Raw genomic sequence first — 17,794 nt, forward strand, 5'->3', positions numbered from 1 at the left:
GTAATTGTAAAGGAAAACAGGACAACTTCAGGGTGGAGAAAGTGTATCAACACAGCACATCTGTATTTGTAAAGGAAAACAGGACAACTTCAGGGTGGAAAAAGTGTATCAACACAGCACATCTGTATTTGTAAAGGAAGACAGGACAGCTTCAGGGTGGAGAAAACTGGCAGGCATCACCTTACTCCAAACACCAGACATGGCTCAACTGGCCATTCTAGCTTGATCCTAGTTCTGTGATAAAATACTCTGAACTAAAGCAACGCAGTGGGGGAAAGGTTATTTCGGCTTACCAGCCCATCATGGAGAAAAGTCAGGGTAGGGACTCAAGCAGGACAAAAAAAGCAGGCCTGTTTGCTGTTCCAAATAGCATTAGCCCTGACCAAGGAACTCATTCCACAGCTAAAGCAGTACAGCGGAAACCACAGAGGATGCCACTTGCCGGCTGATTTACTCACAGGACCATGCTTACCTAGCTTTCTTACACAGCCCAGGACCACCTGTACAGGGAATGGTGTCACCCACAGAGGGTTGGAGCCTCCTACATCAATTAGCGATCAAGATAATTCCCCGCAGACATCAGATAATTCTAGATGGTGCTGAGTGGACAGTTTAAGCTAACCAGATACATGGGCCAAGTTGACATCACAGTCTACTGGATGGGACTCAGGGAAAAGACAACATCATAATTTCTACACTGCTCCTGCCCAATCCACAGCTGTAATGTGGTTGTGAGGAAACATTTGATAAACTCGAATCAAGGGACATCATTGAAGCAATTGGTCTGCTGTCTTAGAGCATGCAAAGCTGAGGGATGTCAAGGAAGGACTCAAACAGCTGTGAACTGGAGAACTCTCATGACAGGGGACAACTAAGGGCAGCCAGTGTTCTGCTGTGGATTCTTTTTCTATAAATGACATTAGAATAGTTGGCAAATTCTGAATAGGGTCTCTGGGTGATGAATATGTGAGAAATCTTTATACTTCCCCTGTAACTTTCCAGTAACCCTGAAAACACACAATGTCCAGGTTTCACGGACTAAATACTGCCCAGGACGTGGATGTTTACAAAGTAGTGTTTCCATCCTTTAAAGTTTTTTTTTAAAGTATCTTTATTCTGCATAATGATGAGCATGATGGTTATTGTTGACCATCCACTTGATGGGATCTAGAATCACGTTGGAGACTAATCTTTGGACATGGCTATGAGGAAGCTTCCAGATGAGGAAAGCTGGGTGGGAAGACTCGTGGGTGGTGCCATCCCACAGCCTGAGTGTAAGGGGGTTGTGAGCTGAGCAATAGCATTCATCCCTGCTTCCTGACTGTGGGTGCCACGTGAGCAGATGCCTCATGCTTGTACCACTAGGACTTTCTCACTCTGGATTATGAATCCAAATAAACCCTTCCTTTCTTAAGCTGCTTTTGTCAAGCATTTTGTCCCAACAGTGAGAAAAGTAACTAATACAATGGGGTTCATCATAAAAGGTTTTCATGTATGTATAGAATGTCTTGGATCACATCAGCCTTATCTTTTCTCCACCATACCTCACTGGTCCTCTTCTCAACCTTTCTTCCTTCCAGTTTCTCCTCGTGTGTGTGTGTGTGTGTGTGTGTGTGTCTGTGTGTGTGTGTGTGTCTGTGCGTGTGTGTGTGTCTGTGCGCGTATGTGTGACCAATAATCCCAGTAGGGCTGCATACAGGCATATGGGTACCTTATTAGTGCCTCCACATCTTTCCAGACACTACCTCTTCCTCCCCCAGAAACTATTAGCTGGATATAAACCCTTAGACACATTGTTTCTACTTTCACAACAAGGAACCATCAAACAAACTATAAGCCTTATGATAATAAGAAAGAAAATCATGTCTAGGTGAGCTAAAATCCAGACAAGAACATGCCTTGAATTGAAACAAATATATGATCTGAAATAAAGATTTAAACGATCTTTAATAATGGTGAGAGCTGATCCGTCACAGGAGAGAAAGGGGCTTAATAAATATAAAGTCGGGTTAAGATTTTAAAAGTGCCAAGAATAAAGTACAGAGGAGGAAAAAGATGGAACAAGTGGAATAGCCTCCACGAAGTCTGTGGGGAGGCTGAAGGGGCTGGCCCACGAGCAGCGGGGCCCCCGGAACAGAGGAATAACGGGCAAAAATCTTCAAAGCTGTTTAAAAAAAAAAATCAAACAATATCCAAGGCCAGTAATCCCACTGCCAGATTAACATGAAGGAGCATAGTAAAGCAGAAAGCAGGGTCCCAGGTAATCTCCAGAAACTAAAGAAGAAGAAAATGCCTAAAGCAGCAAAGAAACACAAGTAATGCATTCAATGCAACACCAATAGGAACGATATTTTACTTCACATTAGGAAAGGCAGAAGTCAGACATGGTGATGCACTGTAGCGCTCAGGAATTAAAAACAGGACGGCCTGGGTTACATGAGATCTTGTTTCTAACAAACTACACAACATGACATCAGTCAGAAGAAACAGCAAGAGCCAAAGGAAAAGGAATGAAGCCTCTACCTCAAGAAGAAAGAAGAGGCAGGAGGACTACCAAAGACAGTTGAACAAAGAAAACTAAAGGTAAGAAAGAACATAATCAAATCAGAAAAAAAAATAAGAAAAAATCAGAGCCAATTCTACCAAATCTGGCAGGGGTGGGGACTGGTATACAAAACACCCACACTAGGGGTAAATAAAGAATGTAACTAGAGATATGCTAGAGTCGTGGAAGATCAGTATAGATTGTAAATGTTATACCAGTACTTCTGACAAACACAATAACATGAAAATTCATTAAAAAGCACAACTCACAAGATGTACAGTGGTGGCCCATGCCTTTAATTCCAGCACTCAGGAGGCAGAGGTGGATCAATCTTTGTGAGTTCAAGGCCAGCCTGGTCTACAAGAGCTAGTTCCACAACAGGCTCCAAATCTACAGAGAAACCCTATTTTGACAAACAAACAAACAAAAAATAGCACAACTCACAAAACTGACGAAACTAATCATGGATTATCAGGTATAATATATTTAAGACTTCAGCTTTTTTCTAATTGTTTTGGTACAAGCCTGTTTGTGACACCACCAGACTTTCTACACAAAAACTGTGACAAACTAGGACCAACATTTACATGAAAATAAGACTCATCTAGTGCTGTGAGACAATGGTCTTGTACTCTGTAAAGATTTGTCAGTTGTTTTATTTTAATAAAACGCTGATTGGCCAGTAGTCAGACAGGAAGTAGAGGTGGGGCGACCAGAACAGGTGAATTCTAGGAAGAGGAAAGGCTGAGTCTGCAGTTGTAACCCAGACACAGAGGAAGCAAGATGAGGATGCCTTGCTGATAAAAGGTACCAAGCCATGTGGCTGACACAGACAAGAATTATGGGTTAATGTAGGATGTAAGAGTTAATAAGAAGCCTGAGCTAATAGGCCAACCAGTTTACGATTAATGTAGATAGACTTACGTGTGTTTCTTTGGGACTGAACAGCTGTGGGACCAGGCAGGACAGAAACCTTTGCCAATAATCCAGAATATATTTAAAAACCTTGAAAAAGAGCAGATTTGGAGAACTAATACTAAAGTGATTTGGAAATCACTTTAAGATACAATAAAAAAAGATCAGTGATGTGTCAATTAGACATCTTTACTGTGTGGTCACTCAACTATTAAAGACCAACTTTCCTGCAGTACAGCTGAAAAACAATAAACTGTATCTACATAAAATGTACAAATTGAAATTTGTGTACAACCATGAAATCAGATCAAAATCAAGGTTCAGAGGGTCCATGAGATGACACATTGGGTAAAAGCATTTGCCACCAAGCCTAATGACGTGAGTTCGAGTCCCAGGAACCACATGGTGGAGAACGTGAACAGACTCTGAAAATATGTCCTCTGACTTCCACAAGTGTTCTGTGGACCTATGTGCAGGCCCATGAGCATGCATAAGTATATGCACACCCACACACATGAATAAATAATAAAAAAGATCAAGGACAAGGGGCTGGAGAGTTTACTTAGCAGTTAAGAACATTGGCTTCACTGTCAGAGGACTCCGGTTTAGTTCTCAGCACCCATTTGGCAGCTCACGACCATCTGCAATTCCAGTTCCAGGACATTCAATATCCTCTTTTGACTTCCTCAAGCACGAGGTACATATGTGGTGCATAGACATACATGCAGGACAAACATTCATACTATAAAATAAAAACACTTTAAAACATTTAAAGGTAAGAAACATGTTAATCAAGTTTCCTTGTGGCCTTTTCCAACCCTATTTTCCTAGCTCTTCCACCCATGACTGATATGTCTTCTGTCCACAGACATTGGCTTAGTCTTTCTATACTTAGTTAAATGGAATCATAAAATAGATACTCATTTTGTCTGTTGTCCAGTATAACTATTGTGAGATTCATTTATGCTGCAGTAAAAATCAAAAGATTCCAGTTCCAGGGGATGGAGAGATGACTCAGTGGTTACGAATATTTGTGGTTCTTCCAGAAGACTCAAGTTTGGTTCCTAGCACCCACAAAATTAGGTAACTCATAACCGCCTGTAATTCCACTTTCAGGAGATCTGATATCCTCTTCTAGTTTATACACACACACACACACACACACACACACACACACACACACTCACAGAGAGAGAGAGAGAGAGAGAGAGAGAGAGAGAGAGAGAGAGAGAGAGAGAAAATATTTTAAAAAGATTTAAATTCATCAAACTTTGTCATGGAACAATTCATTTTTATTGCTAAATAGTATTCTATGATATGGATAGAGTTTACTCATTCAACTGTCAATGAACATTTCGGATGCTTCCAATGGTTTACAGTTGGGCTAGGGATGAAGCTCAGGGGTGGAATACTTTCACTGCATGTCTAAAACCCCGGCTGCGGTCCTTAGCACTGCATAAACTGGGTGTGGTGGTGCACACGCTGGACTAGTGAGTTGAGGTTAGCCCAGGCTACGTGAGACACTGATCCCCAAAATTCTACCAGGAAACTCCTACAGCTGAGGAACACCTTTAACAAAGTGTTTGGATACAAGATTAACTAAAAAAACCCTCAGTATCCCTCTTATGATAATATGATAAAATGATAAAGGGGTCAAGAAAGAAATCAAGGAAACAATACCTTTTACCATAGCCACACACAATCTAAAATATCTTGGAGTAACTCTAACCAAGCAAGTGGAAGACTTGTATGATAAGAACTTCAAGTCTTTGAGGAAAAAAAATAGAGAAGATATCAGAAGATGGAAAGATCTCCCATGTCATGGATGGGTAAGGTTAACATAGTAGAAATGGTAATCTTACCAAAAGCAATCTACAGAATGGAATCCCCATCAAAATTCCAAAACAATTCTTTAAAGACCTTTGAAAAACAATATTCAACTTCATATGGAAAAACAAAAACAAAAAACCCAGGATAGCTAAAACAATCCTGTACAACAAAAGTTCTACTGGAGGTCTCACCATCCCTGATATCCAGTTCTACTACAGAGTAATAAAAACAGCAAAGTATTGGCAGAAAAACAGCCACACTAATCAATGGAATAAAATCCAAGACTCAGACTTAAATCCACACACCTATGGAACCTTGATTTTTGACAAAGAAGCCAAAATTAAACAATGGAGAAAAGAAAGCATCTTCAACAAATGGTGATGGTATAACTAGGTGTAAGCATGTAAAAGAATGCAAATAGATCCACATTTATCACCCTGCACAAAACTCAAATCGAAGTGGATCAAAGACCTCCACATAAATCCAGTTACACTGAACCTGATGGAAGAGAAAGTGGGGAATAGCCTTGAACACGTTGGCACAGGAGACAACTTCCTGAAGAGAACACCAGCAGCACAGACACTGAGAAAGACTATTAGTAAGTGGGACCTCATGAAACTGAAAAGCTTCTGTCAATAGGACAAAAAGACAGCCTATAGAATGGGAAAATACCTTCACCAACTTCACATTTGACAGAGGACTGATCTCTAAAATATATAAAGACCTCAAGAAACTAGACATCAACATACACACACAAACACACAATCCAATTTAAAAAATGGATATAAACCTAAACAGAGAATTCTCAATGGAAGAATTCCAAATGGCAGAGAAACACTTAAAAGAATGTTTAACATCCTTAGCCACCAGGGAAATGCAAGTCAAAATGACTCTGAGATTCTATCTTACACCTGTCAGAACGGTTAAAATCAAAACCACAAATGACAGCTTTTGCTGGAGAGGATGTGGGGCAAAGGGAATGTTCCTCCAGTGCTGGTGGGAGTACAAACTTGTACAGCCACTTTGGAAATCAATATGGCAGTTTCTCAGAAAATTGGGAATCAATCTACCTCAAGACCCAGTGATATGACTCCTGGGCATTACCCAAAGAATGCTCAATCATATCATAAGGACATGTGCTCAAACTATGGCCATAGCAGCTTTATTTGTAATACTCAGAACCTGAAAACACATAGATGCCCCTCAACCAAAGAACAGATGAGGAAAATGTGGTACATTTACACAATGGATTATTACTTAGTTGTTAGAAACAATGACATCAGGAAATTTGAGGAAAATGGGTGGGACTAAAATAGATCATCCTGAGTGAGGTAGCCCAGGCCCAGAAAGACAAACATGGTGTGTGCTCACTCATAATTGGATATTAACGGTAAAGTAAAGGGTAACTATGCTACAACCCCCAGACTCAGAGAGGGTGGGGAACAAGGAGGGCCCAAGGAGGATGAATGGAACTCCTGGGAAGGGAAATAGAAGAGATCTTCTGGGAGGACCGTGGGTGGGGATGGGAACTTGAGGGATCAGGATGGGGGAGGGTGGGCGGAGGGGGAGAGTACTGAAAGAGATGACTGGAAAGGGGGCTTTTCAGGAACAAGTAGAAACCAGGTGCAATGGAAATGCCCAGGAATCTACAAGGATGACCCCAGCAAAGACTCCTAGCAATAGTGGCTAGGTAGCCTGAATTTGCATCCCCTGTGATAGGATTGGTTACTACCCCAATTGTTATGAGAAAGCCTTCATTCAGTAACTGATGGAGACAGATACAGAGACCTACAGTCAGACATTAGGCCGAGCTCAGGGAATCCTGAAGAGAGGGAGGAAGGATTGTGTGAGCCAGAGGGGTCAAGGACATCACAAGAAAACCCACAGAAACAACTAGCCTGGCTCATGGGAACTCAGAGAGTCTGAACCAACAACCAGGGAATCTGCATGGGACCCAACTAAGCTCTCTACATACATGTGACAGTTATGTATCTTGGTCTGCTTGTGGGACTCCTAACAGTGGGAGCAGGGGCTGTCCCCAATGCTTTGGCTGGCTTTTGGGAATCTATTCCTCATAGTGGGTTGCCTTGCCCAGCCTAAATTCAAGGGAAGTGCTTAATCCTACTGCAACTTGATAGGCCAAGCTTTGTTGATGATACCCATGGGAGTCCTGCCCCTTTCTGAACAGAAACAGAGAGGGAGTAGCTGGTGGGAGAGAGTAGGAGGAGAGGAGGGAAGAGAAACTGTGGTCAGGATGTAAAATAAATAAAATAAAAAACAGTATACAAATAAAACTGATATGAATATTCATATATGAGTATTTTTATGGACCTGTGTATTAATTTATCTTGGGTAAATAAATACTTAGGAGGAGAATGATTAAATAATTTTTAAATTTTGTGCATATATGTGTGGGGAGAGAGAGGGTGTGCACATGAATTTGGATGTCCTTAGAGATCAGAAGAAGGCATCGATCCTCTAGAGCTGGAGTTGCATACAAGCAGTTGTGAGCCCCCCAACCATTGAGCCACCTCTCTCGTTTAATTGTATTCCAGAGTGGCCATAGCATTTCATGCTTCCTCTCTGCCTCTACCAATCCTGCCTGTCACTGGTCCTACATTTTAACCAGCCCAGCAGGTGTGTGATGGTATGTCACCGTGGATTTAAACTGTAGCTCCTAATGGCTAATGGCCCTGAGAAACTACTTATGTGCTTGTCTGTACATTCATTCCAAGAGAAACAACAGCCCATAGCCACAAATCAATGTTCCCTAAAACGCTCTCAGCTTCCGTCAGTCATGAGGTGAATAGCTTCGTCATGAGACTCTGCCCAAGTGCAAGGGCCAAGCAACCATGGACTGAACCCCCAAAGCCATGGGCCACGTAAATATTTCTTCTTTCCCTTTTTCTCAAGTATTTGGTCACAGTAATGACAAAACTACTTAGTAAAAAACTCAAACACTGTTAAGAAGAGTATGCCAGGTGCCAAGACTTCCTTACTATAAACTACAGTACCGCTTCCGTGACGTTTGAGTACCTGGGGTGTGAAGAACCAGCACTATGCCTGCTTCTGCAAGGCTCTCAACCTGAGGGTCTTGACCCCTTTGGGGGTTGAAAGACCCTTGTATAGGAGTCTCATATCAGATATCATGCATGACAAATATTTATATTACAATTTATAACAGTAGCAAAATTACAGTTACAAAGTAGCAACAAAATGATTTTATGGTTGGGATCACCACAGCAAGAGGAACTGTATCAAAGGGCTGCAGCACTGGGAAGGCTGAGAGCCGCTGGTCTAGAGTGAAGGAAACACTTTCTCATGGCCGGGATGGCACTGTGAGACATTTGAGTTCATTTATGAAGTTCTATGTATGTTGCTGCCTATAAACTCTACTTCAATTAAACATAACTAATTGCTCAGAATTTTCCTCACAGCATATTTAAGATTAATTATCACAAACAGAAGTTTAAGAACCCCCTTTTAGCTCTTATAGATTCTAGATCTTGTAGAATCTAGAGCTTTGCACCTGCATCGGCTGCCTGGTAGGCGTTCTGCTTCCATCTGGGTCTTTGGGCTGGTAGTGTGCCTGGGTGTCTGGGCTGCTGGTGGGCCTGGTTGTCTGGGTTCATGTTGGGACTTGGTTCCTGGGCTGATTATGGGCCTGGGTGTCTGGGCTGCTGGTGTACCTGGATCCCCGGACTGGTGATGTGCCTGTGTCCCTGGGCTGACGGTGTGCCTGGATTTCTGGGCTGCTGGTAGTCCTGGGTCCCTGGGATGCTGGTGGACCTGGGTCGCTGGGATGCTGGTGGATCTGGGTGTCTGGGTTGCTGGTATGCTTTGGTCCCTGGGCTAGTGGTGTGCTTTGATCCCAAGACTGGTGGTGTACCTGCATCCCCCAGATGCTGGTGTGCCTGGATCCCTGGGCTGCTGGTGGACCTGGGATCCCAGGTTGGTGGTATGCCTGCGTTCCCCAGGATGTTGGTGTGCCCAGATCCCTGGGCTACTGGTGTGCCTGGGTCATCTGTCTGATTTTCAATGACATCACCCTCATATCATTGGTCAGACATTGATTGAGCTACTACCGATGTACTTCCAAGGACCAGAGAGACTCTCAGAGCAATGCTGGCTCCCCTGTGTTCTGGGCTTCCAGCCAGGGCCAGTTCATGGCTGCGTGACTAGTACCATAATTCAGGGCCCCAACATTCAAAAGGACTCTGGGCTCAACACTTTGTGCCCGGAGGTGTCTTGAACCTCTTACTCATTCTGTTTGAACTTGTACTATAAAAAAAAAGGTCAGCAGTGGATAATGTCCCAAGGCCTGGAAGCCTTGGCTCATGTGCAGTCCTAACTCTTGCCACCTTCTTTTTTTCTCTTCTCCACGTTGGTTCCGCTGCTTGCTTCCATCCTTTAAAATGCCCTGAGCGGGCAGCAGATCCCATTCACCTCTCTTGACACTCTCTGCCCTGGGCAGCAATAAACTGTACTGGGGAATAAAGGCTTATACTCTGCTGTTGCCTTGAAGATGTATGAATGGGGCTATGAGTGACCCATGGTCATGCCTCAAGCCTCTTAGGGAAGGATAAGGAGGTGGCTGTCCCCACCCAGGCAAGCAGGGTCATGGCACATTTGGGACGACCTTGGGCTCACCATCGCATGGTTCAGTTGTTGCCCGGGGAGCAGTGATATCCGTTTCTAGCTGGGGTTATGCACATTTTCACTCTACGGTGGGCCCCACAAATTATGTCGCCTGTCCTAACCAGTCACAGCCATATCTTCTCTTCCCTGATCGCAGACCAGGCAGCCACATATACAGACATAACTCTTACATTTGTATCTGCCCTCTTGGTGAAACACTGTCTTCTACATGCTAGCCAAGCTCATGATTATGCCTATGGCAAAATCTGCAGGCTGTCAAGGAAGTAGAGTCAGGTCCCATACCTTGCACAGGGTTTAGAAATGACTCCTAAACACCGTTCTTGGGAGGATAACATATGAGCGTACCCTGCCATCTTGAGTGACGGTGCATAGAGCACAAAGATGGGAACAAAGAAAGGCAGGCTCTTTAGAGTGGACATTATTCTTCATCATTCATTCATTTATAAACCTAGTGAGAACTCTTGTGGTAGAATATTCTAAATATTAGAGATGTATTAGTGAACAGTACATACAACCCACCCCTTACCTTTGCAAACTTAGGCTGGAGAAGAGGAAACTGAGATAAAACCATTAATATCACCAAGAAATAGAAAACTGGAAACCTAGATCACATGGTCACAGAGGGCTTCTAGGAGAGGTAGCCTTTCAGCAGTGATGAGAACAGAGAGAGGGACAAGCCGGAAACAATCTGAAGATTGCCCAAGTGTCAAGTACCTGGAGTGGGCGTAGATTTGGGTTTTGAAGAAGGAATAAGAAGGGGCTGGTATGAACGACAGCAGAGGGCAATGGATAAGTCAAGGTCAGGGACCAAGGTGGGGGTGGAGGCCTTGGAGCTGTGTGGAGAGCATCGGTCACATCCTAAGTCCAGTGAAGAAGCTTGTAGAGAGAGCAAGAGGGAGATGCATGGTGATTTACGGCCTTACTAATGCGCTGTGACTTCTGGGTGGGCCAGCGGCTGAGGAGGAGGACAGCTTGGAGGCGAGTGTTGTTCCTGAAGCAGGAGCCCAAAGCAGGCTGAGACATGGGGAGGAGGGAGAGGCGAGGCTTGCTGGAGAGCCGATGGGGTATGAGTAGAGGAGGCTGTGCAGATTTTCAGCTGAATAACCAGGAGAATGCTATTTCCCAAGCTCGTAAAGATGGGGCAGGACAAACAAGAGATTGTTCCAATTATATTAAGGGTGAGAAACTTCTATGGTGTCCATGTGGGGACAGTCATGGGTCACTGGCCTTGCGAAGCTGGGATGTGAATGCAGAGGCAATTAAGGCAGATTTCAAAGTTTGGAGACTGAATGATGTCGCCCAGCGAGTGGGTATAGAAGAAGACAGCTTAGCTTAAAGCACAAATTACATTTGTACAATTAGCAAGTGTGGAAACTTGTGAAATTCAACAATTCTACCTCTGCACAGGTAAGATGTGTTTAATCAGGTCGTCTGGATGGGTTTGAAAGAAACTGGCGAATCTGAACCTCTTTTCCCTTCCGTGCCTGCACGTTGGCTCATGGTGGAGGCAGCCCCTGGGCCACTGGGGCAATCTGGCTTCTCTGCTGGATGCTCTTGGTGGGATGCAGAAAGCAGGAGGCGAAGTGAACGGAAAACAGGTCAGGGAGGGACACAGAAGGAAAGAATCTTCCCCTGGGATTTTCATATTGACAGGTTACATTGGTACCCGAGCTTTGTTCTTATAATCAAGAATTTGCAAGTCACTTGTTTACTGGTCCCAACCTCTATGGCCTCTGTTTGACCACTCAGCACTGCTAACTAGAGCTCCATCCAGACTGGCCCTGGTGGTGGTTTGCAGTCTCTGCTCACAACATCAAAAACTTGCAACTAGATGCATTCAGGCAGCAGCTGGTGCCCTTCTCGTGGCTTTTAATGAGCTGGACCATTCCTGTCTTCTTTCCCTGGAAGAACCATGGCTTGTGATCTCAGGGACCTCCTGGGCTCCTGTCAAGATTCTTCAGAGCATCATCCTCATGGAGGGCATGGGGCACATCCTCACAGTGCAGGAGCTGCCCTGTTCTGCTGCAACATGAGAATTCAAGTCCCTGCCACCTGCAAACGGGAGCATCCAAACAGTGTTTGCTGAAACGACAGTGGCAGTGAACGCAGTGGGGAAGAGAGAATGGTTGTGCCGGGGAGTAGCAGCCGGTAGCTGCAGGTAGTTGTGGTGATAGGGGACGCTTGAGTGAGTCACAGTGAAGCTAGTGGGGATAGGGGTGATGGGCAAGGGGGCGGAAGTAGCAGTGGCAGTTAAAAGCACAGGCCATTTCTACCCTTGAGGAGCCCAGCCCCATGTTTCATGGTTGAGGCCACAGGGCCTCTCTTCCTGCAGTGTCCAGGAAGAACAAGAAGATAGAACTTCATCCAGCACAGCACACACCCTCTGTGTATGCACTGGCAGGGCCCATGTGTCAGGACGATCTAGTCAACACAAAGCCTGCACACAGACACCCACAGAATCAGAGGACGAGCACTTAGGTTCCAGAACCTTAGCAGCTTGCCCCTAGGTGTCAAAGGGCAGACAAGCAAAGCTGTGTGCATCTGTGGAACCAGGATGGGGTGAGCAACAGCATTCCTTCTGAAGGCATCAGAAGGCGCACCTGTGTCTGTGATTTCAGGGGCGCCTCAGGCCCTGCCCCTCACAGTAGCAGCTCAGGGGCAGATGGGGTCTGAACTGTCTAACAGTTCAAAGTAAGGGCACACAAGAACGCGTTGCGTTCTCAGAGTGACTTTGCCGCATGCCGGAGATGCATGGGCGGCACAGGAGGCGATGTCAGGACAGATGACGAGGCAGTCCTGTCAGGATGACAGAAACTCTCCCGGGAGCCCTGACAATCCAGGAAGGTCACTGAGAACTTGAGAGAAACACAACCTGAGGGGACTGTTCTGCAGATAGGGGACCAAAGAGGTGATGTCTTCCTCGGCATACTAGAGTCAAGGAAATGATACATTGTGACAAGGTCTGTGTGTACGCAGCAGTCACTAGGATTACAATGTTGGGAACAGCCAGGGCGCTAGAGCTCTCTACAATTGCCTGCATTTGCTCTCACACACTCTTCCCTTGCTGTGCCCAGACACTGAAGGGACAGATAGAGGTGTCCTCCCAAAGTCACATTGTTCTTTTCCAGCCAAAGCATGGCTGAAGCAATGCTGGCAATGACCACATGGTCACCATGGGCCATGGCTCTGAGGTCAGCAAGGAGCATATGTATTACTGGGTTTGCCTCTAAACACCATGTTAAAGAAAGTACACTGAGTTTGGGAGTCCAATGATCTTGGACTTGGCATGTGAAAAGTCAGAGAACACATTTCTCTTGTGGTCAGTGGACACATCCGATAATGAATTAAGAGCACCTACTGTGGTCCCTAGAGCCCAGTGACGAAAGGAGGAGGCCCCACGGTTCCTCTCTTCCCTCTAAGCAGATGATTCAATTAAAAGTATATCTGTGGAACTAGTCACAGGGATAGGGCCCTGAGTTTGACCCTTAGCACCATGTAAAATTTCATGTGTTGGCACTGACCTATAATCGTGCACTTTGTAAGTTGATGCAAAAGGATCAGAAGTTTAAGATCATCTTTGGCTACATAGGGCATTCAAGACCAATGTGAACTACCCGAGACAAGTCTCAAAATAAGTAAATGAATAACTAGACAGATATCTATTCATAAGAACAAAACAAAATATAGAAAAACCATGATCTATAGCAGATCGTGATCACCTTGGAGACTGCTGACATTGTGTAGTCTCAGTAACTAGATATTGATATAGATTAGACATAGACGGTGATCTATGGGCTCTCAGTTGCCCAGTGTTCATTTTGTCTGGCTTTTATAAATGCCTACCCTTTTATAAATGCCACAGGTTATTTTGCTAATAGTTTTTGATCTCCATATTTTATTTGCTTTTTATAAATTCATTTATTCTTTCAATATATATATATATATATATATATATATATATATATTTACAATGGACTTTGATCCTATCACCTCCATTATCCTCTTATTCCCCTCCCCCTCCCATTGGACCCCTCCTTCCCAAGTCCCCTCCTACTTTTATGTCTTCATTTTGGGGGTTCTACTGTCAAGCTGCACCTAATTAGAGTTGCTTGCATGAACATGAAAAGGTGGGTTACTGAGTGAGGACAACTTGCTAATGACGACATCACTAAAGAACATGAGACCCCTCCGCACCTCTGCCAGCAGCCCTTGACTATCTATAGCTTCTCTGAGAGGGGTGGGGCCTCATAAGCCCCTCCCACATCCAGGATGGATTGTTGCCTGGCCCAGTCTTGTGCAGGTTATCACCATTGCTGTGGGTTTATGGGTGCTACATGCCCCATAGGTCACGTCCGGAGGACAGGTATCTCAGCACTCCTTCCTACCCTCTGGCTTTTACATCCAATCCACCCCTTCTTCTACTATGTTCTCTGAGTCTTGGAGGAGGTGATGTAGATACCTCATTTAGGGCTAACTGCTCATTTGTTAACAATTTTGAAATCATTTTACCACATATTGTTTAGTATAAAACCTTTTAAGTATGTGACTTAAAAATATGACTAACAAGTTATACTTTGGTTAAAGCTCACAACTTGTCCTGGGAGATATTGTCAAGTTACAGGAATAGTCTGTCCCAACCCGAGGCAAAGGCAACTAGACTCTGGCCCACAAGACCCAGGCCATCCCAAGTTTTAAGCCTGTTAAGCCATATCACAAGCCCTCCCACCTGCGGCTTAACAACTGTCCTGTGCTGAGATGACAAAGGGGCACGAGGGAGAGTGGTTTGAATGTGACTCCAATTGATTCAGCAGAAAACTAATCAACAGGTTTCCACAGGGTGTGATTAAGGCCCAGCAGATATCCCAAGACTCCCGTGACATCTGATCTTCCACCGTTAGCAATTCAGTGCTTTCAGTAATCCTTCTGGGTCATCTCTGAAGCTTTGAATCTGAATTCTAAATTAAAACACGAATTAACCACTTCATTCATTGAGTAATTTTGCCTTCCTACCATGGGCTAGGCACCCATAGGTTCTGAGGATATAGCAGAAAAAACAGCAGACACAGATCCTGCCCTCAAAAGCTGTGCCAAATCATGACTGGTATATATAGCTGAGTAGTTCATATTGTGCACTAAAGACCAAGTGGGGGATAAAATCCATTTTATGCCCCTCTTGCCCACCTACACACCTTGGCAGGGAGTTAGATTGGACTGGATAAAGGGTAACTATCTTCTTTGTGCAGTCTACTTGCTGAGCCAACAACCCCGAGGGCTCTGTTTGCACACAGTGGGTACTTTTCGTGCGGCTCACACGAGGCTCTGTAGAGCAGCGGTTTCAGAGAGATGGACTCAAGCTATCCCAGGACTATGACTGTCTCAACCATACCCTCACGGCCTGAGGTCATGACACAGGGCTTCTCCTGGTTCATAGGAGGCCCTAGAGAAAGTGGGCCTCAAAGTTGGGACAGAACATGGAAAAATGGTGTGTGAAACTGGGGTAGGAAGGAAGCAGAATGACTTTAGGGCTTCTAGAGTTTCCACTTGAGCGCTAAGGGCCCTTAGGGATATTGCTATCCCTGCTGACCTTTGTCTGCTCATCTTCTGTGTCAGGAAAGGGTAGCTGACTCTGGCTTGGCCTCTCCCACGGCTCCTACCTTCCCTGACTAGTATTCTCAGAGGAAAAGGGAGGCTGTCCCCACAGTGGCAGGACACACATGAGGAGCAAGACAGAGCTGGAGTCCACAGGTGTGAGGGCAGGAGACACATTCCCTGCCTTCTAAACCCCGCGTTGACAACAAACCTGGGGCTCAGGTTACCTGTCTAATGAGGGCGCTGGGCAGGTGGGCAGTGCTGCCTGCGGACTAGCTGCTCTGTAACTGGATCATCTTCTGCCTGGTGTCCAGGCAGCAATCATTAGGCACGATACCAACAGCTCAGATGCCTTCTGATGCAGCTCCACAGCCAATTAGAGGCTGAGGATGCAGAGGTGGACTGTGAGTCAGGGATGATTGACATGAGCCTTTTGCTTCCTAACAGAGTAGGTCAGTGGAGGAACAGGAAGCAAACGGAGGTGGTAGAAATGGTAACAGAGGGGCTGGGGAGGAGTTCTCTCTGGCTAGAAGTGAACTTTAGTCTTGTTAGCCCTTAGCTCCAGGCTTGGAGCCACCTCCTTCCTGAATTAACAAGACATTGGATGGACCTCCGCACCCTTTCTTTAGCTTAGGTTTGCTCCTTCCAGAAGGCAAAGTGTATTCTAGAAAGAGCACCCAGAGGTTTCAAGCCTTGAAATAATCTCTGTTCTTCAGCGTCTTGCGATGTTGACATTGCTGTCTCTCAGATGCCCAATCTCAGGGCGAGTTGAATTCATGCAATATGAAAACTTTCCCCATATTCCTAGCAGCAGTTTCCTCCTACCCTGTAAGCATGTGTTGTCCCGTGGGTGCCAGTACCGTGCTGAGGGCAACAGACTCTTCACAGGAGGTGAGAGCCAGCACGCTGGGCAGAGGGGTAGTCCAAGGCCTTTTCTGAAACCCCAAGTGGGAAAATAAATTGCCCCCCACAACAAGTGTACCTTATTTGTAAGGTATTAGGACTTGAATGTAAAATGTCCCTCACAGGCTCAAGTATTTGAAAACCTGGCCACTTCAGCTAGTGATGATGATTTGAGAGGTCAGAGAGCCTTCAGGAAATGGAGTGTCCTCTGGAGGGAATGGGTTCTTGGAGGTGTGTGGTGGTTTGAAAGAAAATGGCCCACAAATGGAGAGGTACTATTAGGAGGTGTGGCCTTGTTGGAGTAGATGTGGTCTTGTTGGAGGAAGTGTGTCACTGTGGAGGCTGGCTTTGAGGTCTCAGATACGCTCAAGATACTATCCAGGGTATTATACCACTTCCTGTTGCCTGCAAGATATAGAACTTTCAGCTACTTCTCCAGCACCATGTCTGCCTGTGCACCTCTATGTCCCACCATGATGATAATAGACTAAAACTCTGAACTGTAAGCCGTTCAATTAAATGTTTTCCTTTATAAGAGTTTCTGTGGCCATGGTGTCTCTTCACAGCAATAGGAACCCTAACTAAATAACTAAGACAAGAGGGGTGATGAGCAGGAACCTTGAGGTTTGTAGCCTGGTCCCACTTCCTGCCTGGCCCGCTGCCTGGTCTGCTAAGATGCAAATAAGCAGTCTTCCCATGTTCCTGCCACCACTGAGTGCCATACCTTCCCCTTGGTGATGGACTGTGTTCCTCCAAACTATAAGCCTAAACAAATTTCCTTTTGTAAATTGCTTCTGCGCAGATATTTGGCCACACAACACTGAGTAAAAATCAAAAGCATGAGGTCATAAATAGCACAAGTAACTCCAGGAGCGCCACTCTGGGTATGGGTCCCTTTCGAGAAAGTTTGAGTAGATAGATTTAAATTGATCTCAGTACCAACATTGTTCTCCCACCCTTGGTCTCTGAAAAACCACAAATGAACAAGAAAAGCATCCCAGTTAGTGTGAGGAATAGGCAGGACTTTTGGTCCCTTGAAATGTTATCTGTTGTGTGTCATGGCAGAAGCATCATGTGTCCTGTCTGGGCTGTGACCCCACAAATTGTCCCAGGGCTCCTTACTGGCACCCACCTGGCTGGATCCAAGTAGGGAATGTCAGGGACTCTGAACACCCTGCTCAGATCTCAAGAAGAGGGGCAGCCATGATGAAGGCAGGCTCTAACCATCCACAATGAAAATACACCAAGAACACACCAATGCTTGAGTCCTGTGCACTGTGACATCAGTGTTCCGCTCAGTTTGGTGGCAGCCACACAGCCCGAGACCCTGAGCAACAGGATACCAAATAGTGG

General features: G+C 45.2%; 1 protein-coding gene across 1 annotated transcript in view; it reads right to left on the reverse strand.

Moving 5' to 3' along the window:
• The window catches only part of Fstl4 (follistatin like 4), a 421,500-nt gene that overhangs the window by 215,836 nt on the left and 187,870 nt on the right, over positions 1-17,794 (reverse strand). The gene's annotated exons all lie outside the window — the stretch shown is intronic.

This window comes from Microtus pennsylvanicus, chromosome 11 (genome assembly GCF_037038515.1).
Source record: "Microtus pennsylvanicus isolate mMicPen1 chromosome 11, mMicPen1.hap1, whole genome shotgun sequence".
Classification (NCBI taxonomy): domain Eukaryota; kingdom Metazoa; phylum Chordata; class Mammalia; order Rodentia; family Cricetidae; genus Microtus; species Microtus pennsylvanicus.